The sequence below is a fragment of the Theropithecus gelada genome, chromosome 1, assembly GCF_003255815.1.
Source record: "Theropithecus gelada isolate Dixy chromosome 1, Tgel_1.0, whole genome shotgun sequence".
Classification (NCBI taxonomy): Eukaryota; Metazoa; Chordata; class Mammalia; order Primates; family Cercopithecidae; genus Theropithecus; species Theropithecus gelada.
The window spans coordinates 197,109,709-197,136,977 of record NC_037668.1 but is presented as its reverse complement, the minus strand read 5'-3'; the positions used below and the strand labels follow the sequence as shown (position 1 = coordinate 197,136,977).

The 27,269-nt window shown below is 41.9% G+C and overlaps 1 long non-coding RNA gene across 1 annotated transcript; it reads right to left on the bottom strand.

Moving 5' to 3' along the window:
• Positions 1-1,997: 1,997 nt before the first annotated feature.
• On the bottom strand, positions 1,998-25,572 carry LOC112606213. The gene is made up of 4 exons (XR_003115612.1): positions 25,506-25,572; positions 25,050-25,124; positions 15,496-15,640; positions 1,998-4,135 (listed from the first exon to the last, which is right to left on the bottom strand). It is a non-coding gene; the product is annotated as an uncharacterized LOC112606213 (long non-coding RNA).
• Positions 25,573-27,269: the final 1,697 nt, after the last annotated feature.

Here is a 27,269-nt window from a genome sequence, read left to right as displayed (position 1 = left end):
TGACTTCATGTATATGACACTTTTTTTTTTTAACACAAGACCTTTCCCAAGTTCTCTATGCCCTACACAGGGGAGGTAAAATGAGAGAAATCACAAAAATTGTGACAATTTCCAGATTAGACATAGTGTAGGTGTTGTCATGTCTGCAGTGTAGAAGTCACCTTGAAAAGAATTTGGTCATATTTCTTAAACATTTTTTAGGGTTGTCTTAGAGATGATCCAAGAACATTTTTTTTTCATTCATTCAACAAACTTTTACTGAGCACTCAGTGTGTGTAGGATGAGCTAGGCTAGGAGAGAAGGATGCAGTGGTGAGTAGGATAAATAAAATTCCTCTGTTAAAGAAGCATATGTTCTAGTAGAGAAGACACAAAAAAGTACATATTTAGTATGTAGTATGTAGCAACTAGAGTTAGGAGGAAAAGTAAGATGGGGAAAGGGACAGCATTGTCTCTGGGAGGACCAAGGGTGGAGACAGTAGCCACTCTCCCCTGTTCAGAACCCAGGAGCACAGAGTGCAGGTCACAGCTCAAAGGGCATTGCACTTGGCTGTCCTCTGTGGCTGTTTTTTTTTTTTTTTTTTTAATACAAGCATCCATTTTTGTTTTAAGACATGAAATGAGGGAATGACCATATATCCTGTCTGTCTCTAATTGAAGACAGTGAGTTTGGGCAGTTAAGATCCTAGGATCATAACTGTGATAAGGCAGAGGTGACGATCTCCTCCTGCCTGGACCCCTATCCTGGCCCATCACTACCCACAGCGTAGGGGTGTGTGTGTGTGTGTGTGTGTGTGTGTGGTCTGGGATGGGGTGGGAAGGTGGATGGCTTGGTATACATAAAATCTTTTTCAGAACACTTGAAATGCAGACCTTGTCTGATGAGACTTCTGTGACTCAGGTATATTATCTTCATAGCTCACAGTTTCATGGGACATTTGTGCAGATGAAATTGATCAGCAGCGGGAGGAAAATAGTCGTTGCCTAGGCAACCAGCTGATGACTCATCCAGGCTTTGAAGCAGCCAAAGCCATGAGACTGCAGTAATTTTCCAGATGCTTAACCCGCCTTTCTCTTTCTCTTCTCTCTCATTGTTTCCCACTCTCCATCCTTCATTTCTTTCTCCACGCCCACTTCCCTGGATGCTGCTCACTAGAGCCTGAGCTCTCTGGAGCAGGTATTGAGACCTCATCCCACCACTGCATATGTGACTTGATCTGCTGCTGCTCCTCATTCTAGCAACCAGGGGATGGATGGCCAGGCTGCAAAAGTCTTGTTGCTACAGAGCTCCAAGATGCTGCTTGTTGCCTTTAATCATAAAAAGCTTCAGTGAGTATAGCACCTTTTCTCCTAATCGAATCTAACCTAAGCTTACCCGTTTGTCTCAGAGATCTGCAGTGCATTTCTTTGGGGAGAGGCAGTTAAACCTTGGGCCTCCCCAAGCAAAGTTGTGAAATGATATTTAAAGGTGACAAGGCCCTTTTTGACAGCAGCTCTCTCTGCTGGGTCTTCTCATCCTCTTGGCCCACCTTTCCTCACTCATAATCTGGGGTCTGGTTTTCCAGGCTCTTCTTAATTATCCACCGTAATCCCCTCTAAAATGCAAAGTGATAGAAGTTTAAACCATTCCTCTATCCAAAGGCATTTTCATTTTAACAAAGAGCTTTCAAAGGCAAATTATTGAAGACCCCAAAGAAAAAAACATTTTTAATTAGCTTTTCAAATACAGATTTGGGCAGGGGGGCTTTGGTGGTGGCCTGTGTCTGGTAAGAAGGTTTTCCCCTGCACATCCTATGTGCAGTACCTTCTTCGCTGCTGATGCTGACTTTAAAGACATTCATATTGGATACTTGTTGGTGCCTCAATTCTGTATCCCACCCCCCTATACGTGTGTATTCAATTCACATGTGTACACACACACACACACACACACACACACACACACCCTTGAGCAGCAGGAGCAACCGATGGGGAAACAACAAACCTCAAGTGATAAAGACTCGCTTTTACTTATTGGATGTGTGTCAAGCATCTACTCAATGCAGAACATGGTAGCCATCACTGGGATTGGGATAGCCACCTCAAAATGGCTTACAGTCAGAACAGATTAAAGGCAAGCAGACACACACTTCTGTGGGAATGAGTAATATGGTTTGGGGAGAGGGTGCTGGTTATGACTGCCTCTCAGAGTTTGCCCTCTGGGTCCCTTTACTATTCTTGGTCTTAATTAATTCAGTTGGCTCAGGCCTATGAGAGCTTCCTCACTGGTGCTCCACTGGTCCCACCACAGTGTCACTCCACCTTGAGGTGACCAGCCTGCACAACCACCAGAGTCACAGACAGATGCTCGTTCCCTTTATCCTTTCCTGAAGACAGCTCTCCTTCTGGTTGCAGGGACCTTCACAGTCTGAAAAGAAGCTGAACACATATCCTTCCGGTCTTTCTGTGCATTTACACCTACAGAAACACACATGACTTCTGAGATAGGTGAGTCCTTAAAGGGTATGCACTCCAGCCATCTGTCTAGTGCCGGCATCGCTTTGAAAACACCTCCAATGGTCATCATCGTCATCTCACTGCACTCAAATGCCCCAGAATGAGCAGCTGCTTCTCACAAGAAAACTCCCTTGTTTTTGGACAAGTTTTAATGTGAATTTATTTGTGCACTTATTGAACAATTCCTTTACTCAACAAAAATGAATTGACATGCCTATGGTTTTTAGACACTGGAGGTGCAATGGTGAGCAAGACCATCGTTGCCAACATGGCTTGTGGTCTTCAGGGGAGGCAAAATTAACTGAACAATCAAGCAGGACTATATTAGCGATGGGGAAGAGTCCTGGGAGGCAGCAATGCCTGGGTTGGAGCGATGAGACTATAGGGTAGGGAACTCTGGGCCAGTGAAGATGGGAGGCAGGGGTCAGGGAAGTCCAGAAATGGCTTTCTTGGGAAAGTGATGCAGGGTCCAAAGAATGGAGTTAACTGGGCAGGATGGGGCTGGGTGGGAGGAAAAGTATTCCAGGCAGAAGGAATAGATTGTTAAGAGATTATCTGGAAGTGGCAGGAACCACAGCATGTTTGAGAAACGGAAAGGAGGTCAGTGTGGCTGGAGAGTCCAGAAATGGGCAGCAAACATGGCTTCCAGGACACTATGGTAGAAGCCCCAGCTGACTCGCAGTGCAGTTCAGATGAGGGAGCAATAATGGTTTCTTCCTTTTTCTCTCCTTCTTCCTGCTCCATGTTGCCCTCCTCCTCTGTCGTCTTCTTCTTCTTCTTTTTTTTTTTAGTGCTCTATAACTAATTTGGTCTTTCTCAGAGACTCCATCTGCTGAGGAGCAAAAATTTCAGTTTCAAAGCTTAGCGTGAAGTAAAAATATAAATACAGACAGTCCCTGAGTTACGGTGGCTCGACTTAATGATTTTTTTGACATAACGATGGTGTGAAGCTGTCACAAATTCTATGTAATGTATAGTATTCAATAAATTATGTGAGCTATTCAATGCTCTATTATAAAATAGGCTTCGTGTTAGGTGATTTTGCTCAAATGTAGGCTGAGGGAAGTGTCTTGATCACGTTTTAAGGTATGCTAGTCTAAGCTTCAATGTTCAGTGGGTTAGGCTGTAGTAAATGCATTTTCGACTTATGAGATATTTTCAACTTATGACGCATTTATCAGGATGTAATCCTACTGTAAGTTGAGGAGCATCTGTAACCTTTTGTGAGTAAACATGCTCAGATGCAGCAACCCTGACCTGCAACTCTTCAAGATGGTTTTGAAGAGTGGAGTGGATTTTGGCTGACTTGGTACTTGTAACAATAATGACAAAAGAGACCTTGGAACCTGGAGACCTTGGACTGTCTTCTACTTTTTTCAGTCTCTTCAGAAGCGTCCTTGTCTTCCTGGCCTCCAATTGCTCTGCTGATGTTGGTGGCTATGGCCTGCTACTTGTGCATCTTGTAGCCGGCTTGTTTTTCCTTTTCTCTCTCAAATTGGTAAGAGCCCAGCATCTCCCCCAGGATGATCTGATCTTGTCTCTGCTCTTGCTGTATTTTTGTCATGTTCTCAAATGGCTTTGTCCACATGTCCACCTGAAGCTTGTGGAGTAAAGTCTTCTGATTTCTGCTCCTATAAGTCCTGGTGCAGCGGGATAATTGAGGAATCAGAGACACCGAGGGTCGAGGAGGATATATATTATTTATTATTTAGGTGCACATACTCAGTTAGATTAACATCCAAAAAGACTGAGCCCTGAACAAAGAGTCTGGTTACCTTTTAAGCATTTTGTGGGGTGGGGGGAGATCTGTGCAGGGGGAAGACAGTGAGAAACAAAGACAGTTATTCAATTGAGGCATGCATTACATTATTTCTTACTTTCCAAGGAAAAACACATTTTATGACTTGAGTTTATCTGCCTAGTGACCTTGCATCTGCACAGCTAGGGAAACAGGGTCTTCACAATGCCTGGGAAAGGGAGAGATAAGGCTCACTAGCCACAGAAAAACAGGCAGTTAATTTTAAAGGAATCCAGCTCTTTCTCTTCCTCAAGGGGAACTGGGTTTTCTTACACACAACTGAGGTTTTGCTTACACATTCTTTAATTTCTTTTAATTCCTGTTTCACTGATAGGCTGTGGGCTCTCAGCTAGGAGCTCATTGTATAAGGGAATGTATGTAGAATGAGAAGTATGGATTAGATGTTTTGTTTTCTACCATAGAACAGCAAGGGGAACCTTATGTGTTCTGTGGGGAACCCATGATCTTGGCAGCCAGACTTGATTCTGGATTAAGCTAAAAGAGAGGATAAAGGAATTCAGGAAATCTTTTCTTGCATGACTACTGGCTTGCTGCAAAATTCCATTTCAAAGTAAAAAATCAGAATATGAACTCTTCCTCCCAGCTTCTTTGCATTTTTCCTTTGCAGTTTTAATCTTTCCCAGAGCAGATGGATGGCTCTGGCCATCTAGGGGATACATTTACTTTTTTGGGTTGGCATAAGAGAAAAGTGTGTGGGGTGTGTCTATGTTTCAAAATAGGATTTCTGTTACTACACTATTTTAAGGATTTTGGGTGCTTTTCCCTAGGATCATTGGGAAGTCACTGAATCATTTTTAGCAAGAGAGTGACAGATTCAGATTTGCATTTTTATAAAGACCTTGCTGTCTACTGTAGAGACTAGATTGGCTGGGGCAAGCTACATGCAGGCAGATCAGTCAGCAGTTACTGGGTGGTGGCAAAGGAGATAAACAGAGGCAGAATTGAGGGATGTCTAGATGGTTGGACAATCAGATATGGAGATGGATCGGATATAGGGTTGAAGGAGAAATAGGTTTCAAGAAAGAACCTCAGTTTCTGCTTTATATGACTGGAGGAATTTGGGGACCATTTACTGAGAAAGGGAATAGAAGGAGACCCAGATTTAGAGAGTGGAGAAAAGTGATGTCCAGTAGGACATTTTGAGTTTAAAGTATCTCAGAGAAATGCAAATGGAGATGATCAGTAAGTGGTGGGATGTTTGAGTCTGAAGCCCAGGGCAGAGTCATTTATGTGTAAATGTCTTAGTCTGTTTGAGTGGCTTAACAAGATACCACAAACTGGGTAGTTTATAAACAACAGAAATTTATTTATCGCAGTTCTGGTGGCTGGAAATCCAAGATCAAAGTGTCAGTAGATTTGGTGTCTGGTGAGGGCCCACTTTCTGGTTCACAGATGGCTCCTGCTAGCTGTGTCCTCATGTGGTGGAAGAGGCAAAGCAGCTCTTTGGGGCCTCTTTTATAGGGGCACTAATCCCATTCATGGGGGGTTCCACCCTCATGACCCAATCATTCCCCAAAAGCTCTACCTCCAAATGCATCACGTTAGTGACTCACTTTCAACACAGAGGTTTGGGGGCACATACATGTCAGACCATAGCTGTAAGTGACCATACGTGCAGTGGAAGCAAACAACCCAGTGGGGGAGCATGGAAGAAGAGAAGTGGGTGTTGGACGACGAAAGAAAGCACAGAGGTTTGGTGGTAGATAGAGGGGACTTATATTAAATGTATACAAAGAATTTATAGGAAGAGAGGCTTTTCTTGTTAAAGAGGGGAAAGCCTTGAGCAGTTTTAAGTACACAATCCTGAGCCAGTGGCAAAGTGAAGAGGAGAGAGTGGATGGATTTAGAGCGCAGCTTCCCTATCTCCTCAGATAGGGAAAAAGAAACTTCCTCTATGACATAAAGGAGGGAGCAAGGGTTCACCTAGGGAAGATAAATTTGTAGTAGGGAGACCAGGACTTGAAGGCATTACCATCTAATGATCTCCATTTTTGTTGTCATGTAGGATACAAGATCCCCCAGAGAGTTGATTGGCTTTTAAGGATGGGGTGTTGGTTGGGGCTTTAAGGATGTGGTAAAAGTGTTGCTGTGAGGCAATGGGAGACAGGTGAAATGGGTTAAATAGGGTAGATGATAACATTTTGTTTTGTCATCTCCAGCCTTAACTTTATGTGTTTTCCCTGCTCTGGCCTTTTCTCCTCTGACTCTTCCCAACCACTGGTTCTCAGGATCTACTGCCTTCTCCATTGGATTCTTCCTCCATCCCACCCCCAATTAGTATCTGAGAAATTAGACTGAGAAAATGATGCACACGTTGAGTTAACAAATCAAAGAATCACTCCATGAAGGTCAGCCGTTTGTTATTTGAATAAAACTTTAAAAACAAAACAAAACACCATTTCCCTTAATTATCTGTAGCAAATTGGAATCTTCCTTCCTCTTTACTTCCCTTCTTCCTTTTCCCCAGACTAGGTGTGCTAAGATTCCCTATGAGTTGCCCTTCTGCTAAAAGATTAAGAGAGGAGAATAAGTTCATGAGCATGGCAAAGCTGGCGGAAACAGGGAGATCTAACTAAGACCACTGTAAGCTTTGCTACCATTAGAGGAAGAAAAGTTAACTGTATGAAACGAACAAATATTTGAAAAACACAGTAATTTCAAAACATCTAAAAGCAATTATTTTGTTTTGGTCTGCGTGGAAAACATTAGAATATAAAACAGATTAAAAAATGAAGATGGCTAATGCTACTAATGACAACTTTATAAGAATACATGAAAAGCAGTATGTATGACTGCCCTTCAAAACCATTAAACAGTATGTATGACTGCCCTTCAAAACCATAATATATTCTCAATATATGAACAATAAAAATATACATAAAGATATAATCAATATATTGGACAATAAAACATACATGAAGATATAATCAATATATTGAGAATATATTATCTATTTATTGGAGTGTAGCAAGACAGCATTAGCTACAGAGTATAATTCTTCCTTTTAGAATTGTGATTGAAGTTCAATTTGAGCACAGGAGGTGCAAAGAACATATATTCTACGTTCAGAGGACCCTTGTGAGTTGCTGAGGCCAGTCTTCAGAGGACTGTACATAAAGAGGACTGAAGAGAGAGGAAAAGCCTATCTTTTACAGGAATGCAGTGTTTGTGTTAAGGGATGATTCTTCTTCCTCCTCTTCACCTCCTCCCCCTGTGGATGTTGCAAGAAAGCTACCTATAACATTACAAATGGCTAAGGCAGCCCCTCTTGTGAGTTTCAAAACCATTGGGGCATCTGATTGTTGGTGGCTATTGGGGTATGGAGAAAGTCAAACAAAGAAAGTGAGAGAGAGAATATAAATAAGGAGCTAGAATGCATTTCCCCTGTTTGGTGTGATAAGAATGCTGTTATTAAAATTAGATTTGGCTGCAGGTGATAGAAAACCTAAAGTAACAGTATGACTTAAGTTGAATACTTATCTTGCTCTCTCATATAAACAAAATCCATGGATCTGGGCAATCTAAAGGACTTCCAGTTCTGGTAATAATAGACGAGGCAATCTGGGCCAGCCACCGCTGCCAAAGGCAACAAAATGCTGGGAAAAAACCTCTCCTTAAAACCATCAAAGAGCTAGCAAGATAGTGAGACATACCAGGCAATGACCCAGAGAAATGAGTAACACCAGGCCTCTTTTGTCCTGGGGGTACTTTTTAGTTCAAAGGAGACCAGAGAGACTGATTTGTACTTTCTTGTGGCTCCTGAAGAAGAGAGAAAAAGTGGTAATTAGTGGACCTTGGTGAATCACCTCTGCTTTATGCTGTGGTCCCAAGGGGCTGTACTTTAAGAGTGTAGATAAACCAGAAATTTATTTCCTTGCGCAAGAGTCCAGTTTCTTTGTATCATATGATGTTCCACAAATCCAAAGGCCTTCAACCTAGATTAAAGTGGTCTTCTACTGCTAATGTCTCTATTGCTTGGTAGAAGCCAACAAAAATGCCCTAAGAAAATAACAATATCTTAGGTCTCAAATTATTTCAGCAAATAATTTTCTTTCAAATAAAGTATGTACTACACCATCAAAGACAATGCAGCACATGAGGAAATAAGACATGTTGAATAAGAATCAACAGAAAAAAAGACAGTTTAGGTACAAAAGTGATACAGATATTGGAATTATCAGACAGAGACTATAGAACAACTGTTTGCTCTCTTCAAGAAAACAAATACTTGAAAATTTTAGCAAAACCCAGAAATGCTAAAAAGTGTCAGAATAGAGTTAAAAAGAGTATCAAATAGAAATCCTAGAACTAAAAATCACAATAAAAAAAGTAAAGAACTCAGATGGAATTAACAGAAAATTAGATATAGTTGAAAAGAGAATTAGTAAATTGAATATTATTAGAAGAATCTATCCAGTGTGGAGAGCCAAAAGGATAAAAAGACTGAAGAGAGGGTAAGAGACAGGGAGAGTACAGTAAGAAGGTAGGACAATCATCTAACTGATTCTTAGAAAGAGGGAAAGGAAATAGTGCATCTGTCAAATTTTTCTAATGGGGTGGAGGTAATATCTGAAGTGATAATGACAGAATTTTTCAAAACAGATTAAATACGTTACTCCATAATTTTAAGAAGTCTAATGTGTTCCAAACAGAATATATTTAAAAAGGATCCATGCTTAAACATATCATAGGAAGAAATATTAATACCAAGAAAATACCTTGGATTACCTCGAAAGTAGGAATAGTCTGGCCAACAGCTAACTTCTCAATAGGAGCAATGGGATTCCAAATACAGAGCACTCAATATTCTAAAAGCAGAAAACACCAAGTTAAAGCTTCACGTCTAAGGAGAATAAAGACATTTCCAGACAAAACAAAACTGGGAGAATGTGTTATCAGCAGAACAACAGAGAAGGAAATTCTAAAGGATAAAGAAGAAGGAAAATGATGCCAAATGAGAGAATTTAAGATGAATGAGAATGTTAATATGCGGATAAATGGAAATAAATAATGCTGTATAAAGCAATCATCATCGTCATCATCATGTCCTTTGGAATTTAAAAAAAAACTACAGAATTAAATATAGGACAACAGTTGCACACAACAGGGGTGGAGCAGGGGTCAGAGAATGGAGTTAAAATGTTCTAACGTCTTTACATTTTCTAGGAGGAGTGAGGATATTATCATCAGACTTTGTTAAGTCATAAATGCATATTATAATTTCAAGGATAATTATTGAAATAATTCAAAAAAGTGTATAATTATGAACTAGTGGAGGGGAAGAAGTAAATGATTAAAATATAATCAATTCAAATACAGCAAGAAAGAAGAGAAAAAATGTAGAATAGGAATGTAGTAAATAACCAACTTAGGTGCTAACATGTCAAATTATGTTACATGTAAGTGGAGTAAATACCCTAACCAAAATGATCTAACTGTATTAGAAAGAAAGGATATACTCTTTACAAGAGACCAGCTAAAAGACTGCAAGTAGAATGTTAGAAAAAGATATACCATACAAACTAAAACCAAAACCAAAAGTCAAAGTACCTATTTTAAAATCAGATAAAACAGACTTTAAGAGAAAAAAAACATTATTAGAAATAAACAATCTCTAGATAATGACGAAGGACAATTCCTCATGATATAAGTCACTTCTAAATTTCTTTACTCCAAGTAACATAATCCCAAAATACATAAAGTAAAAATTATCAAAACTTCAGGAATAAGTAGAGAAACTGACGACCATAGTGGATGATTTCACTACACTTCTGTCAGTAATGAATAGAGCAATCAGACAAAAATCAGTAAGAATTTAAAAGAGTTGAACAACACATTGAACAAACCTGAGAATGTTTTGGGAACTGTTCTAGGTATTGGGGAAAGAGCAGTAGATAAAACAAAAATCTTGGCTCTCATAAGGAAAGCTATGAAGAAACATCAAGCTGAGAAGGTAATACAGAGTACTAGAGGTTGAAGAGTGGTTTGCAAATTGTAGTGGGGTGGCCAAGGAACACCAGACTGAGAAGTTGATATTTGGACAAAAACCTCAAGGTGGTGGGAGGAAGAGCATTCCAGGAAGAGTGAATAGCAAGGATACTCCTAATACCACATCCCAACTCTCTCTCATTCCCCAGGGAAATCTCTCCCTTTCCTCAAATATGAGGAAAGAAAGGATTGTGTGAGAAAGGGAGTGGCAAAGTGGAGGGAACTTGACCTTGGAAAAGAAATCTAGAGGCAGAAATAAAATTTTGAACTTTGTCTCAAAAAAATTCTAGCCCTGTTCTTGGCTCAGAGGAAGAATAAAGTTGTAATGATGAATTTTGATTTTACAGGAATTTATCCATTTTTATTCTGTCATCATTTATGCATTAAATAAAATTTCAAACCACACACAGAGATCTCTAATCTCACCACCTTCGCAGAATTATTTTCACTAATTAGTTTTCCTTCTTGTCTTATCTATATGGATGCCTTTTTTCGACTCATAAAAAACCTTTATTGAGACCAGATATGAGTCACAGAGTTAGGTGACTCATCGCCCACAATTTATTTGAGCCAGAATCTGAAGGTGAAAGGGAGATGATTTCCACGGACACCCTGTGAAGAAGGGTTCTGGGGAATTCAACTGCACGAGTTGCTTGGTAGCTCCTGAGGGCATGTTGGGTAATAGAGGATTAGAGCAGTTGAGCCAGAAGTCAGGGTCCTCAAAATAGGAAGGGCTGGGGCAAAAGCAGCACGAATGAGCCTAGTTTCTATTCTGTACACACGGGCAAAAGGGCAGCAAACAGCAGCATAAAAGGGAAGGAGGCCCAAATTAAAAAATAAAGAACACAACACTTTATCAATAAGAAATCAATTTTCATCAATCCACCCTGAGAGAAGCCATGGAAAAATTCAACCTTCTCAGCAGAACCTTACTCCTAAATTTCTAATGAAGGTATATTCTTCACTGCAGATGTGGGTTGATTCTGAATTTAGAATTATTTTGGAGAGTGATAGAGTCCTAAAACAGGAGGCTCGGGTGGATGGGCACTTTCCTGTCTTCAGAGTTGTGCTTTGCTGCTTTCCCCAGAAATTCCAGACTCCTTGGGAATCAAGCAGATGGGTTTCCTCTGCACTGCTGCTGTTGACTTGTTAGACCATACAGTATGGCTTCAGCTGCTGCTTCTCCCTGGCTGGCTTTTACCCCAGCTTTCTAGGGCCCTGTTGTATTTTTCTGTTTTTAAGCTCTTAGCCAGAGTGGTGTTGAGTTTCATTCTTAGATGAATGAAATGCCAGGAACTGTTGACTCCATGTTTTGCATTTTCTTATCCCTCGCATACTAGGGTCGATCACTGGGTCTTGTTGATAGGAAATCCCATTGTCAGGTTGCTGGGAGCATTGCAAAGCAGACTGAAGGAACTCCTTGATGGGTAGGTGAAGAAGCCGTGAAGGCACCTCCCGACCCAGGCCATGCAATGTGAGGCTAAGGTGGCAGGTACTTCAATGGTGGGATCCTGGTGACCTGGTGCTGTCCAGGGCACTTCCTGTGCTAAGCTGTTAGTCTGGGCCCTCTAACAAGCCAATTCCGAGATGGGATTAGGTGTGTGAGATTTTTATTAAAGGACCGTGAGAGGAAATGGGGAGGAGGCTGGGAGCTATTGGGAGAGCTGTGAGACTGAAATGCAAATCCGACCCCAACTGAAGGAGAGAGGAAGGAGAAGTTGGGTGGAAGCATTTCAGACTTCTGTGTAGCCTAGCGAATATTCAAGAAGGCATTTGACGGTCCTGGTACCTCAGAGTGCCATGTCTCACAGGAGTGGGTCAGTTGTAGCAGCCTTGCTGCTCTCATCTATGACCAGGAGCCTCTGGGGAAGCATGGCCTCCATACAAACACCACAATGGGTTTCAGAGAGCAATGCATTTCACAGAGCAGGAGCTGGCACTATTGTCCATTATGCTCCAGGGTTGGAAGGGCTGGTGGTAGTGGTGGGGGTGGGTGGCAGAGTGAGTGGGGTGGTGGTGAGGATGGTGGTGGTGGTGGGGTATGGGGGCAGGTGGGTGGTAGGGGTGGTGGGGCATGGGGTGAGAGAGGGTGGTGGCTGGGAGCAGCGGTGGAGGGATTGAAGTGGTGGTGGGGATGGAGGTAGGGGGTTGGTAGGGGGTGGTGGTGGTTGGGTGCTGGTGGGGTGGTGGTGGTGGGGGTGTGATGGTGGTGGTGGGGATGGGGATGGGGGTTTGGTGAGGGTTGGTGGGGATGGTGGTGGGAGGGTGGTTGGGGGGTGGTGAGGGTAGGGGATGATGGTGGTGGTGGTGGTGGTGGGATGGTAGTAGGGGGGGTGGTGGTGGGGATGGGGGTAGGGGGATAATGGGGGGTGATGGGAATGGTGTGGGGGTGGTCGTGTGGGGTGGTGGTGGGAGAGTGAGGGTGGGGGGTGATGGTGGGGATGATGGTGGGGGCTGGTGGTGGGTGGTGGTGGGAGGGTGATGGTGGTGATGGTGAGGGGGTGTGGTGGTGGTGGTGATGGGGGTAGGGAGCTGGTGGTGGTGGTGAGGATGGTGGTGATGGGTGATGGTGGTGGTGGTGGTGGTGGTGGGGAGTGGTGGGGGTGGTGGTGTGTGTGGTAGTGGTGGTGGTGGTGGTGGGAGTGATGGTGGTGGTCATCATTGGGTGATGGTGGTGGTGGTGGGTGGTGGTGGTGTGGTGGGAGGGTGTGGTGGTGGTGGGGGGTGGTGGGGGGTGATGATGGTGGTGGGGAGTGGTAGGTGTGGTGATGTGTGCGGTAGTGGTAGTGGTGGTGGTGGGGGTGATGGTAGTGGTGGTGGGTGGTGGTGGGCTGATGGTGGGGGGTGTGGTGGTGGGGAGTGGTAGTGGTGGGGCGGTGGTTGTGGAGTGGTGGTGGGAGATGCTGGTGGGGGTTTGGAGGTTTTCGAGGTACGTGCCCATGGCTGCTATATAAAGTTCTGGAACTGTCTTACTAGACCGCAGATAGGTGTGAATACTTACCTCAGTAGGTGCTAATTGTGAAGTGAAACCAATTATATTCACATGGGAAAAAAAAAGTATCTCTCTAGTAGACGTGACCTCAAAGGAAGGAAGCAAAGGGAGTTGAGGCTTTTATTTGGGCTGTGAACAGCGCCCTTCACCATTAGACTCCATCTTCTCCAAGCTTCATTATTTGCAGCCTCCTTCTAAGACACTAACTAGCAATTCCAAATATTTCATCTTCACTCATAGGTTATACCTCTTTATACCACCTCCAAAGGCTAGCTGATGTATTTTTCCCTCGGGGAGTGAGGTAGGACAGAAAAAGAAAAAACCATGTATGTGGGCTGCTGCCTGCAAAAGTCTTTCCAGATTTCTGGTGAGTGATAGCCCAGGGTGGCATTTGGTGTACCGGCATGACCATGCAACCGTCAGTCAAGAAACTCAAGTTCTAGTCATTTGTTTCTGCCCATCAGTTATTTCATGATCCAAGCAGTTTGTCTCCTTCTCTGGAGCTTTAATATCCTCAGCTGCAGAATGAGACAGCAGGCAACTTTTTTCAAAGGATTGGTATTCTATAATGTCTATATTTTATTTTATTTTAAAAGTAATTAATTATTTATTTCAGAGCCGGTGTCTCACTGTCTCCTGGCTGGAGTGCAGTGGGATGATCATAGCTGACTGCAGCCTTGAACTCCTGGGCTCAAGTGTTCCTCCATCCTGGGCCTCCCCGTGTAGTCCTGTATTTTAAAATGGCAGGTGTGTACGAAAGAGGCAGTGGGCTGGAAATCAAATGTCCTCAAGTTTTACCAAACACTTCTTTCTGCCATTTTTCTACTTCAATTATTGCATTTCTACAGTCATAATTTGTCGTTGTTTACTTACATGTCTGCCTTTAAACTGTGAATTTCTGGAGGGCAGGATCCATCTCTCTCCCATCTATGTTCCCAGAGCTGCTTACACAATGCCTTCTACACAGCGAGTGTGCCATGAGTGCTGGTGGGATTGGCTGAAGAAACAGTGATGCGGCCGGGCGCGGTGGCTCACGCTTGTCATCCCAGCACTTTGGGAGGCCGAGGCGGGTGGATCACGAGGTCAGGAGATTGAGACCATCCTGGCTAACACAGTGAAACCCCGTCTCTACTAAAAATACAAAAAATTAGCCTGGCGTGGTGGCGGGTGCCTGTAGTCCCAGCCACTTGGGAGGCTGAGGCAGGAGAATGGCGTGAATTCGGGAGGTGGAGCTTGCAGTGAGCCGAGATGGCGCCACTGCACTCCAGCCTGGGTGACAGAGCGAGACTCTGTCTCAGGAAAAAAACAAAACAAAAACAAAAATAAAACAAACAAAAAAAGAAACAGTGATGCAGTGGCTAGATGTGGTTAGCACTGTGAGAAACTGTGAGCTTGACGTGCCTGGGTTCAAATCCTAGTTTTGCCACTTGCTAGTTGTGGGCCTTGGACAAATTACTTTTTGAGCCTCCATTTCCTAATTTTCAAATGGCTGTAATAGTTCTTACCTGGCAAAGTGATTGTGAAAATTAAGTGAGATGATTCATGTCGTGTGCTTCTCAGAACATGACAGATGCTGTTTTAAAGACTTTGTCATTTTGGTCCTGTGACCATCATGCTAAAGGTTAGACGTGAAGGTTGGGGAGATTAGTAATTTGATTGTTAATCCATAACAAAATATTTCAGGATATTTTGGTCTGCATTTTGCAGGAAATATCTTAATTCTAGCCTGCATTTTATCATCTAGCACAGACCTAAGTAGTCTTTTAATTGGCAGTAGCATTACTGTCTCTGGCTGTGAAAAATAGGCAGTTCTCCAAAGACCTTTCCGTGTGTGCTGAAAGGTGCAATGCAGAGTTTTGCTGCAGGCACTGTCTTGCTGAGGAAGCATCTTAGACTTCCCGAAGCTGGCTTCGTGAAGTTGCTGTTTTGCATAATAATACATTTGGCCTAGAAAGGCTTCAGGAATATCACTGTCTTTTATACTGTGAACCCAATTATATTAATAAACTCCCAAAGAGCAAGTCAACCACTTTTCTCCTTGGGCCTCTTCAGTGCCGTTTAGAAAAGTATCTTGCCAGTGGAGTAGTGGTACTTGTACCTCCCTATGATCTATATGGACTGGGGCAAGGTGCAAATCAAATGCCCCTTTCCTTTTGTCTGTAGAAGAAGACAAGCAAGAGAATGTATTCAGATTTACTGACCTGGGACTTTCTGACTGGAGACTGATTATCACTTGACGTTCAAGTTTAAATGGGTCAACAAAAAAAATGTATCTCCATCCTCAGGAACGTCATTCCTGTTGAGTTTGATTTTATTTATTTATGTGCTTATAACTAAAAGTTTCCTCTGGAAGGAATAAAATTACAGGAAATTAAACAAAATTATTAACACTTTCTCTGTCTTCTAATGCCACAATTAAATATTGCTCCCACTAATTATAATAGTAGTTATCCTTTATTGAATAATTAGTATATGTTAACTATTGTGCTAAGTGCTTTACATGTTTGATCTCTTTTTCATTTTTAAAACAATTTGCAAATAAAGAAGTATTTATCCCTATTTTGCTGTAAAGGAAACTGAGACTCCACAAATGACACGTCTGTACCTAATTTCATTACAATGTCCTTCATTTAATACTCTGCTTATCTGACCCTGCAACTCTGCCTTCTGAGCCCTCGTGTCTACATTTGTAGGCCTTCAGTCTCTTCCCTCACTGTTGTTCCAAATGCAGTCTCAGCCATGACCCTAGTATCTGAGTATCTGAGCATGGGCTGGCTGCAGTCCATCACTATTTGTTGTTCTGGGACCTTTTTGCTTTTTTTGCTTATATTCTAGGTAGATGAGGATATCGGGTCACTACCAGAAAGGAGCTATGGTACTGCATTATTTTGTAAAACTGGTGGTAAATATATGGCATTTGATAAATCTTGAGATCGTATAGGCTCAAAGTAAAAGTAGGTTTTAGAAAGTATTTAGGCAGGCCGGACATGGTGGCTCACATCTGTAATCCCAGCACTTTGGGATGCTGTGGGGGGTGGATCACTTGAGGTCAGGAGTTCAAGACCAGCCTAGCCAACGTGGTGAAACCCTGTCTCTACTAAAAACAAAACAAAACAAAACAAAAATTAGCTGGATGTGGTGGTGGGCACCTGAGGAGAAGGCAGCAATATTCAAACAATTTGATCATAGGAAATAGGGCAGTGCTTTGCAGTTAACCCAGTGAATTCAACAGTCTATCTCTGACACCAGCAGGATGTTTCCTGCTAGAGATTAATTAGAGATTAATGATTTTCTGTGTTCTTAACATCCTAACTTCCCATTAAAATGGTCTCTTAAGAGACTTATGCATCCAATGCCTTCATTTTACAGATAAGAAAACTGGGCCAGGTGCAGTGGCTCATGCCTGTAATCCCAGCATTTTGGGAGGCCAACGGGGGGATCACGAGGTCAGGAGTTCGAGACAAACTGGGTGACATGTTGAGAGACTCTGTCTCAAAAAAAATAAAGAAAAGAAAGTATTTAGGTAAATGTATACAAGAGGTTTTACTATGAATATGGAGACTAAGATTCCAATGGCTATCACCTCTTCTTTTGTTCTGCTTCTCTTGGGAACATATGTTCCTCAAGTCCCAGCTGGCATCTTCATCAGTTCTACTGGACAATGTATGGTGCCACCCATCCCATCATTCTGGTACTCATTTCCACTAAGTGCGGATGGGGGGTTGGTGAGGGAGAGCGAACAGGTGCCTGGTATCTGCAAACCTGGTTTCTCTTCTCAACTGTACCACCCACCAGCTATGAGACTTTGAGGGAAGTCAATTAGTCTCTCTGGGCTTCAGTTTTCTTTTTTCTGAGACAGAGTCTCGCTCTGTTGCCCAGTCTGGAGTGCAGTGGTGCGATCTTGGCTCACTGCAACCTCTGCCTCCCAGGTTCAAGTAATTCTCCTGCCTCAGCCTCCTGAATAGCTGGGATTACAGGTGTGCATCACCACACCTGGCTAATTTTGAATTTTTAGTAGAGATGGGGTTTCACCATGTTGGTCAGGCTGGTCTCGAACTCCTGACCTCGTGATCCGCCTGCCTCAGCCTCCTAAAGTGCTGGGATTACAGGCATGAGCCACAGCACCCAGCCCAGTTTTCTTATCTGTAAAATGAGGGCATTGGATCCACAGGTCTCTTAACAGACCATTTTAATGGGAAGTTAGGATATTGAGAACAGAGAAAACCATTAAGCTCTAGCAGAAACATCCTACTGATGTCAGAGATAGACTGTTGAATTCATTGGGCATAGCTGAGAAGCGCTGTCCTATTTCCTATGCTCTAATCATTTGAATATTGCTACCTTCCCCTCAGATGTTGAAAGCATGTCTTCCTTTTTCAGATGAGAGATCCGAGGCTAATTTTGGCCATTGGTTGGCCATGGACTCTTATTTATTGCTGATTACTTAATTGGCAGGGAAAATGCAATGTCAATGAATGGCAGATGAGTGGCAGCTGATGTGATGGTAGCCAGGAATAATTGCCAGTAAATGGAGAGGGCTGCCCTACTTTGCTTTACTAAAGTTAGCAGGCGCCTGCAGAGACTCGTATGGCTCCTAATGATTTTTGTTAAGTTTGGAGAACAGTTGGACTGCAGATTAATTTCACCATGTTTCTTCCTGACATTTCTCATTTAAAAGGTGCTAAAATTCTAAAATGAACAAAAATCAAAAGTGTCTTCTTTACTCAAGGGGAAAATTGCCTCTTTGCAGAAATGCTTTCTAAGGAATATTGACTTCTTGATTTGACTGAGACATTGTCTGTCATGAGCTTCCTCACTGACGCTACTTACCTTTCTTCTTCCAAGTACTTGTTTCTATGCATGTTTATTCTTTCTTCTCTTTCGTCTGAGATAAAAAAATAGTTTTCTTCCTTTTTACGTACCAACTCTTCCACCTGTACTCTGGAATTATCTTTTTGATATCAAAAGTAATACATACTTATTGCAGAAAATTTGGAAATTGTGGAGATGTAAAAGAAGAAAATAATATCATTCATAATCCCACCACTAGAGACAGTTGCTGTTAACGTTTTGAGGTCTTTCTGATTTTTTTCTAAGCACACTTTTTAAAATAATAAAGTTGGGATTCTATTGTACACTAATTTGAATGGCACTTAAAAATTAATATGCAAAGAGCATTTTCCATGCTACTAACTACTTTTTGAGAACCTTGTTTTAATGACTGTATCAAATTTTATTGTGGGATTGTATGCTACTTTGCTAAATTATTCCTTTCACCTGACATTAAGGCTTGTCCCTACATTTTTGATCCGTCCTTTCTTAGCTCCCCTGAGAGTGCACCCTTCCATCATGCCTCTGCTCTTCCTTCATCGCCGCGGCGTTTTCTGTTGATGCTTTCTTGCATCTTCAGGCACACAGGTGCATCTCTACTCTCATCTCTAATCTGCTGTGTCATTTTGGATGTTTCCCATTTCGGTCTCTGGTTTTTTCATTGTATCACAGTCTGTGAACTGCATGTTTTGTCTCCTACAAATTCATATGTCGATATCCTAACCTCCAATGCGATGATATTTGGAGATGAGGCCTCTTGGAGGTCATGAGGCCAAGAGGGTGGAGCTCTTATGGATGGAATTAGTGCCCTTATAAGAAGAGGCATGAAGGAGCTTACTTCTCTCTTCCACTGTTTGCCATGTGAGGATACAATGAGAAGGCAGCCATCTGCAAACCAGGAAGACGGCCCTCACCAGAACCTGACCATGTTGGCACCCTGATCTCAGACTTCCCAGCCTCCAGAATGGTGAGAAATAATTGTCTGCTGTGTAACCCACCCACTCTATGGTACTTTGTTATAGTAGCTAGGACAGACTGAGACACACAGATAATCTAAGCATGGCTCTGGGCGTGTAACTGCACCCAGTGAAGATCAGCCCCCAACCTAGCTTCCCAGGCTCATTTGCCCTCCACATGCACCCCTTGATCTAATCTAATTGTATTGCACGTGTACACCCAGACATCCTGCACATGACCTCTTTTCTGGCCATTATGCATAAGCATGATACATATTCATCGAAACCACTGATAAAAATGTCAAACCTCAGGTCTGTGGCTCAACATTAGGGACTTACGAGATGAAGTCAATCTACTTATCAACAGTCTTGAAGCAAAGATGATTTAGCCAATTGTTTATATAGAGAATGGTTGAACATTGCAGCCCATGTTTCTCCATCCTGCCTCCTGGGATATTATTAGTGGTCCATTTGAAACTTTGGAGTAGGTCAGACGTGCTGCACTTCCAGATTTCACTAATCATCACATCCACCTTCTAGAGCAAAAAGGGAGGTGACATTGTCAGGTTCTGATCTTCATGAGGCCATGCTGGTTCCTGGAGATCACTGCTGCCTCTTCTAAAGGTTCAGAAGATTCCTGTTAAGCCACTCCAAATCTGTGAATTGTTTTTGCTCCCTTTATGAAAAATTGAAACTATCTGTGTTGATTGTTTGCTGATATCCATAAGGTGACAGATGGAGAGTGCAGTCCATGTGCCTGGGGTGGACTTGAAATGGGTCCGTGGTCTTTGTAGGCATTTGCTGTGGGGAGGACTTAGCTCTCTGCTTTCCCTCTGCTCCATGACTCTGAACTAAGGCCCACTGCCCCTTCTAATGCTGCAGCCCCCAGCTGCACATAGTAGGGTGGTAGGCAGAGTAACACTCCTGAAAGATGTGCATGTTCTAATCCCCGGAACATGTGAACAGGTTGTCTCACAGGGCAAAAGGGCTTTGCACATATGGTTATATTAAATATTTGAGATAAGGAGATTATCCTGGATTCTCTGGGTGGGCACAATGCAATTACATAGGTCCTTAAAAGGGTTTAAAAAAGATTTGAGGATGGAGGAAGGAACCATGAGTCAAGGATGCAGGCAGCATCTGGAAGCTGGAAAAGGAAAGAGAGCAGATTCTCCATAGAGCCTTCAGAAGGAACATAGCCCTGCTGACACCTTGATTTTAGCCCCGTGAAATTCATTTCAGACTGCTGATCTCCATAACTGTGAAATAATAAATCTGTGTCGTTTTAAGCCACCAGATTTGTGGTGATTTATTATCACAGCAATAGGAAACTAATACAGTAGGTAACCAACAGACATTTTAAATTCTTGAGATTTGAAAAAGGCCTTAATATCTGTCTACTGTGATCCCTATCCTGAATTCCCCTTTTTATGACTTCTGTCAAAGGGGAAGCCTGTGGTGTGTATGTTGGGATTGGAAAGAAGAGTACAGCCCAAGGAAAATGGGAGATGAGAAAGCATATGTAAATATGCTTTATTTTGGAGACATAATACAGGTAACATTTCACCCATTTAAAGCATAGAGTTCAGTAGATTTTAACATATTCAAAGAGTTGTGCAAGCACCACCACAATTGATTTGGGAACACTTCATCATTCCAAAAGGAGATCTTCTACCCATTAGCAGCCAGTCTCTAATCCCTCTCACCCCCAATTCCTGGCAACCACGAATCTATTTTCTGTCTCTATAGATTGATCTATTCTAGACATTTTACATACATGGACTCATACTATATGTGGCATTTTATATCAGGCTTCTTTCGCTTGGTACAATATTTTCAGGGTTCATCCATGTTGCAGCACGCATCAGAACTTCATTCCTTTCTATTGCTGAGTCATGTTCCATTGCATGGCTAGGACCACATTTTGTTTAACGGTTCATCAGTTGATGGACATTTGGATTGTTCACACTTTTGGCTTTTATGAATGATGCTGCTATGAATAATTGTATGCAAATTTTTGTGTGGCTATACACTTTCATTTCTCTTGGCTGTATACCTAGGAGTGGAATATCTAGGTCATCTGGTGACTTTACGTTTAAACCTTTGAGGAGCCGCTTGTCTGTTTTCCAAAGGAGCTGCACCATTTTCTTATACCTTCCCACAAGCAATGCATGAGAAACCATCATCAATAGGAATTCTTGCTGGCCTCTGAAAATTATGTAAAGGACACAAAATGCAAAACGTGGATAAGAAAGAGTGACCTGGATGTTTTCAGAAGTAAAACAGCATCAAAAGATACTTGGGTGACCAGTTGGCCTGGAAACTCTTGCATGATACCTGAATTTTTTTTTTTTTTTCTGAGAAACAGTTCATATTGGCTAAAATCTATTGGCAAATGGCTGCAATAAATTCTTTTGAAGGTTTTAGTCTGTTTGGTTTCTTTGCATTTCATTTGATTAGCTTTTGAGAAATTCTGATGACTAATGCCTCAGAAGAGCTTCTTGAACCACAACACAGTGGGGCAGGACTAAGTGCCCCATGTGAATAAACACATGCTATTATTCTTAGTTAAAAATAACATCATTTCAAGGTGAAGAGCATTACGCATTTTAGAATTTTTATTAGTTTGTTAGGGTTCACAAAATAAAGTACCACAGATAAGGTGGCTTAAACAACAGAAACGTATTCTCTCATAATTCTGAAGGCTGAAAGACAGCGGAATCAAGGTATTGGCAGGTGTGGTTTCCTTGGAGGCCTCTCTTCTTGGCTTATAGGTGGCCATCTTCACCACCTTTGGGTGTCTTCACATGGCCTTCCCTCTATGTGTATCTGCATCGTAATCTGCTTTTGTAAGGATATCAGTCATGAGGGCCCACCTTGATAACTTCATTTACCTTAGTTACCTCTTTTTTTTTTCTTTCTGAGACAGAGTCTCACTCTGTCACCCAGGCTGCAGTGCAGTGGCACCATCTCGGCTCACTGCAACCTCCTCCTCCTGGGTTCACGTGATTCTCTTGTGTCGGCCTCCTGAGTAGCTGGGATTACAGGTGTGTGATGCCATGCCTGGCTAATATTTGTATTTTTAGTAGAGACGGGGTTTCACCATGTTGGTCAGGCTGGTCTCGAACCCCTGACCTCGTGATCTGCCTGCCTCGGCCGCCCAAAGTGCCTACCTTCGTTACCTCTTTAAAGACCTTATCTCCATGTACTGGGGGTTAGGACTTCAACATAGGAATTTTGGGGGATACAATTGAGCCCAAGACAAAGTTCAGTATCATAAAATCATACTTACTGTACCAAAGGGGTCTGGGCTAGTGGAGAAAACAGATTTTAAAAATATATATTATTTTTACTGTGTGTCTTTAGGTAAAAGCATAAGCCTCAGGTCCTTATTAAACATGGAAAGATGTTTATTCTTGGTGCAAGAATGAAGGGTACTGTGCGACCTAGAGCAGACTCGAGAAAAGGTTAAGTGGATGCATTCTTAATTGTTCTTCTACCTTCCTCTACGTTTCCTCCTCACTCATCACAGTTAGGTATCAATATCTTCTTGCTGTAACTCTTCCATTGAAACCTGTTCTATCTGCAACTTAAGCATGCTGTAATACGAATGTCTGACAACCACTTTAGGAGTTTTTTTCTGCTTTATGTTTTATTTTTCCAGAGACCCAAGCCTTAAGCCAAAGGAATCACGCCTTAAAGGAATTTCAGAGATCAGTTAGGGGATGAAGAAAGTATTTCCTGAAATCCTTTTCAGTACCCTGGATATCACCCCATCCAGATAATTGCTTACTCACCCTTTTACGATGTCAGTCTTGATGAGAACTCAGATGAAAGATGTACTTAATTAAAAATAAAACCCAACTCCAGAGAAAGATATCTTGTAGAAAAATTTTCTAGCCCTAATGTTACCCACCTGTGTAGCTAATGATGGTATACTTTTTAATGTGAGTCAACATGTGCTGGCTCCCGTTTTCAGTGTTCCTAGATTTTTATCTGCCTGCCTTATTTTCGGAGGAACTGGCCTAACATCTCATGAGTGTTGATACTATTAGAACTGGCCAGTATTTGGGTTGGTTGGGAGGTGGGGTGGGCCTGGGAGGCTGGCTTTCCTGTTGGTCTCTAGCCTGCAGAACTGTTGTTTTCGATCATGTAGAATGAAAACTGCAACTTTAATGGTGCTCATTACATCATTCACTGTCTGAAGAGCATGCATACTGTCACACAAGAAATGATAGCTGAGGATGGAACTCTGAATATATTTGACCTTCATGATTTCAGTGTCTGGAGTGATGGCTAGATATCTTGTGCCACTTTCCTTTCTAGTGGCTGAAAAGGTATCTGATTCAACAGAAAAGTCCTTCAAAGTCTTTACAAAAGAATTTGTCTCAGAGCTTCTTGATTATGTAAAGGCCTCTTTAGCTTTGAAACGAGAAAATAATCAGAATCTTCCTATTACATTCTGGGAAACATACTCAGAGACATAGTTCAGGAGGAAAAATAGACAAAATGCCTTCCTGTCTCACCAAAATTAAATTAAATAAGTGGAGCCTGGCAAAGGGCAGGCTTTATGCAGAAACGATTTCCCCCTAGATCTAGAGATGACCTGATAGCCAAAGGTTGAGATTCATTTGATTAAAGTCTAAACTTCCATCTTTTGTGTTATGAGTCTCTTTGAGATTTATAATCCTTATTTATAAAATGGGATTAATATTTTTACTTGTGTTACAACAAAATAAGATAATATAAGGTTTGTAAAGCACGTAGCACATAAATATTAGATTACTTTTCCTTGCCTTGGTAGCAAAACTCTCTAAAAAACCCACTTATTATGAACATGTTGACTTTTTTGAAAAGTAGAAAGAGAATAGTAAGATGAACACAATTTAAGATGAACACACCTAGATTTAACAATTGTTAACATTTTACCATATACACTTAATTCTTTTTTAGTTATTTTCTGAAGAATCTGAAGTAAATTGCAGACATAACTTTATTTTAACTTGAAATATTTAACATGTGCCTTTAAAAAGGAACATATTCCCGTATAACTACAGTACCACTTTAGTCTAACAAAATTAATACTAATTTCTCAACATCAGCTGACACTTAGTCTATATTGAAAACTTTCAGTGATTTCCAAATGTCTTTCAAAGCTGATTTATTCAAGTAAGATCCTGATATGAGCCTCTCATCAGGGAACTGTATTTTATCTCATTGCTGCTCACTAAGGGGGCCAACCTTGTTCTGTTGTTTACTAGTCAGCAGATCTGAAATTCCTCCATAAGTCAGGCTAGGAACATACTTTAAGCTAACTCAATATGCAAACTTGAAAAGATAAATTGTTCACAGCAGCAAATGACTCATATGTTTTCAGGGACTGGTTGAAGACTTGAAGTCATGGTCTTCCTTTTGGTACATCTCAGCGTGCATTCACAGGTGCTGGAATGATAGGAAGACGTTTAGTGACAGTGGGTTTAGGGGGAGGCAAACGGGATGAAAAATTCATTTACATGGGGAATCTAAAATAATCAAATTTACAGAAGAAGAAAATAAAGTGGAAGTAGGAAGGGAAACTAAAATTGGGGGATCCCAGTGGAGGAAGTGGCTTTGCATGAGGATGGAATGGACTCATCAGTACTGCACATAGGTTTAACTCACCACCTATCACGGCTCAGTGGAAAGGCACAGATCTGGGTCCAGATCCCAGCTCCACTCTTCTAGCTGCATGACCTTGGGAAAATTACTATACATTTCATACTTTAGTTTTGTTTTTTCTTCTATGCTGTGCTAATACTTTTGTCTACTTTTCATAGATGATGAAGAGATTATAGCAAGTGGACACAGAGTTCTAGGTATATAGTAACCACACACAAAAAGTTATCTATCTATCTATCTATCTATCTATCTATCTATCTATCTATCTATCATCTATCTTTATTATTATTATTATTATTATTATACTTTACCTCCTATGGTGTTTGGTGCTTCCAAATCTATTGATGAATGCATCCCATACACAATTGTGCTCAAAATGTCATGACCTAAAGTGAAATAAATACAGGAGACATAGAGACTTATCATAGGATAGGGGTTTTCTGTCATATTTCAAGCAAAGCAGTTCTCACCTGATCCCTGTCCATCTCCTAACCCTCTTCGTCCATATGGAGGTACTGCAGCTCAAGGTCACAAGGTTATCCATGGCTGAACCTCTCTCTAACTCCCAGATGCCAAAACCTTGCAAAGCTCTGCCTCCTGCTGGCCTTACTTCCCAAGGTCAGTTCTGGATCTATCCCAAGGCCAGAGGATCTTATAAGCACCCTCAGCTCAGCTCTAAAGAGAAAACTCTCTCCCAACTTCCTTGGTGGCCAAATTATCCTTTTCTAAAGCAGATTTATTCCTATAGAATTTAGAAAGCAAAATACTTTTGTTTTCCTAGGAGAGAGGTTTTGACAACAATGTTTGGCAGGTACTTGTCATTGCTCAAGGGTTGCTAGGAGACAAATGAAGGCTGGCTCAAGATAGTTGCAAAGCATGGTAGTCTACTCTCTAGAACCGCAGTCTTGATTTCAAATTTTAGATTGCATCTGAATCACCTGGGGATAGTTAAGATTCAGGTTCCTGGGTCTCTAGGTCTGGGATAGCTTGTGTTTCTAATAAACACTCTAATATAGGTGACCCAGGGATCAGGATCACACTTGGAGAAACATGGAAGCAAGTCAACTTGCCTAAAAGTGAGTCTGTGGAATTACCTCTCTGGGAATTGGTTTTCAGTGAATTGATTAAGGGCTGGGAAACATTTTCCTAAAGAAAATAGCGTCTTTTCAGCATGATTTCAGGAATATAGATCTCCAGAGTCATTTATCAGTGCGGGAGTGGTGTTCTGGTTTCTTTGCCTTTATTATCAAAAGCTTCTGTAGCCTGTTATCATTGACCTGATCATTGATCAGGTAGCCAGGAGAGGGAAGGAGGAGCTTTCTAGGCCATGGAACATCACGTGAAAGGCCTGTGATGGGAAACACATGAACAGCTGAAGGATCTGAAAGGTATTCAGCAGGTAAATTAATATGATCTGGTGCCAGTTTGGCTATGGGAAATAGCATGGAAAAGATGATGTCCACGATGGGTTCTGGTTTCTGCTTATCCACCTGGTTGGTTTCATTCAGGAAGTTAGGAAACACTAGGAGAAGAGTCTTGTCTTTTTTTATTGTTTCTTTGTCTGGAGGATTGGGAGATGGAAATGAGAATTTGGTTCTGGACCTGGTTAATTTGAGATGCCTTTGAGATAGCTAATGGAGATGATAAGTAGGCAGCTGGGCTGACAGGCATGGGGCTGGGAGGCATATGGGTTCAACACAGAAAACTGTGGGTCATGTGGAAATTGGTGGTTATGGAAGCTGTGGGTATGGGTGAAAATTTCCAGGGATAATGTAGAGGGAGAATCATTGAGTTCTAATGATTGACTCTGAGGAATCTTAACAGGTAAAGGACAGGGAGAGGGGGAGGAGCCAGCAAAAGGAAGCCTGAGGGAAGCTAATTTTTCTCAAGTGAAAAGTTTAGGCATTAAAAGTCAACTGGAGGAGCCGGGTGCAGTGGCTTATGCCTATAATGCCAGTACTTTGGGAGGGAGAGGCGGGAGGATCGCTTGAGGCCAGGAGTTTGAGACCAGTCTGGGCAACATAGCGAGACTTCATCTCTATTAAAAAAAATTAACTGGAGGAAACCAATTGTTAGAAGGAGGCTGAATGTATTAGAGAGAGAAAGATTCCATATGAGATGTATGTAGGAAGGCAGGAAGGATGGGACCTACAGCCCTGGGTTCCAAAGAGGTTATAGTGACACTGTCACAAATATTTTGCTGAATAAATGTCAGGACACAGGTATTCTGCGAGTGTCACAGGGTTTTTGGTCTCTGAAGGGCTAGTGTGCTTTGGCTTTGGCTTCCACATTGACTCCTCTGCCTGGGGAAGAGAAGTCTCTATGTACGTGCAAGAGCAGTACATTTTTATAGAGACTCAGGACCGAGAAGTGTTTCTGTGTGGGAAAGTTTATCTCCAACATTCCCTTCAACCAGGCTGGTCATGTAGTGTCTATAGTGCTCTGTGCCCTGACTTGGCTTCAAAAGGAATGGCCTGGAGAGACCACAACTTGTTCATTCTTTTCTATTTTCCTCAACCGAATTATGCAGC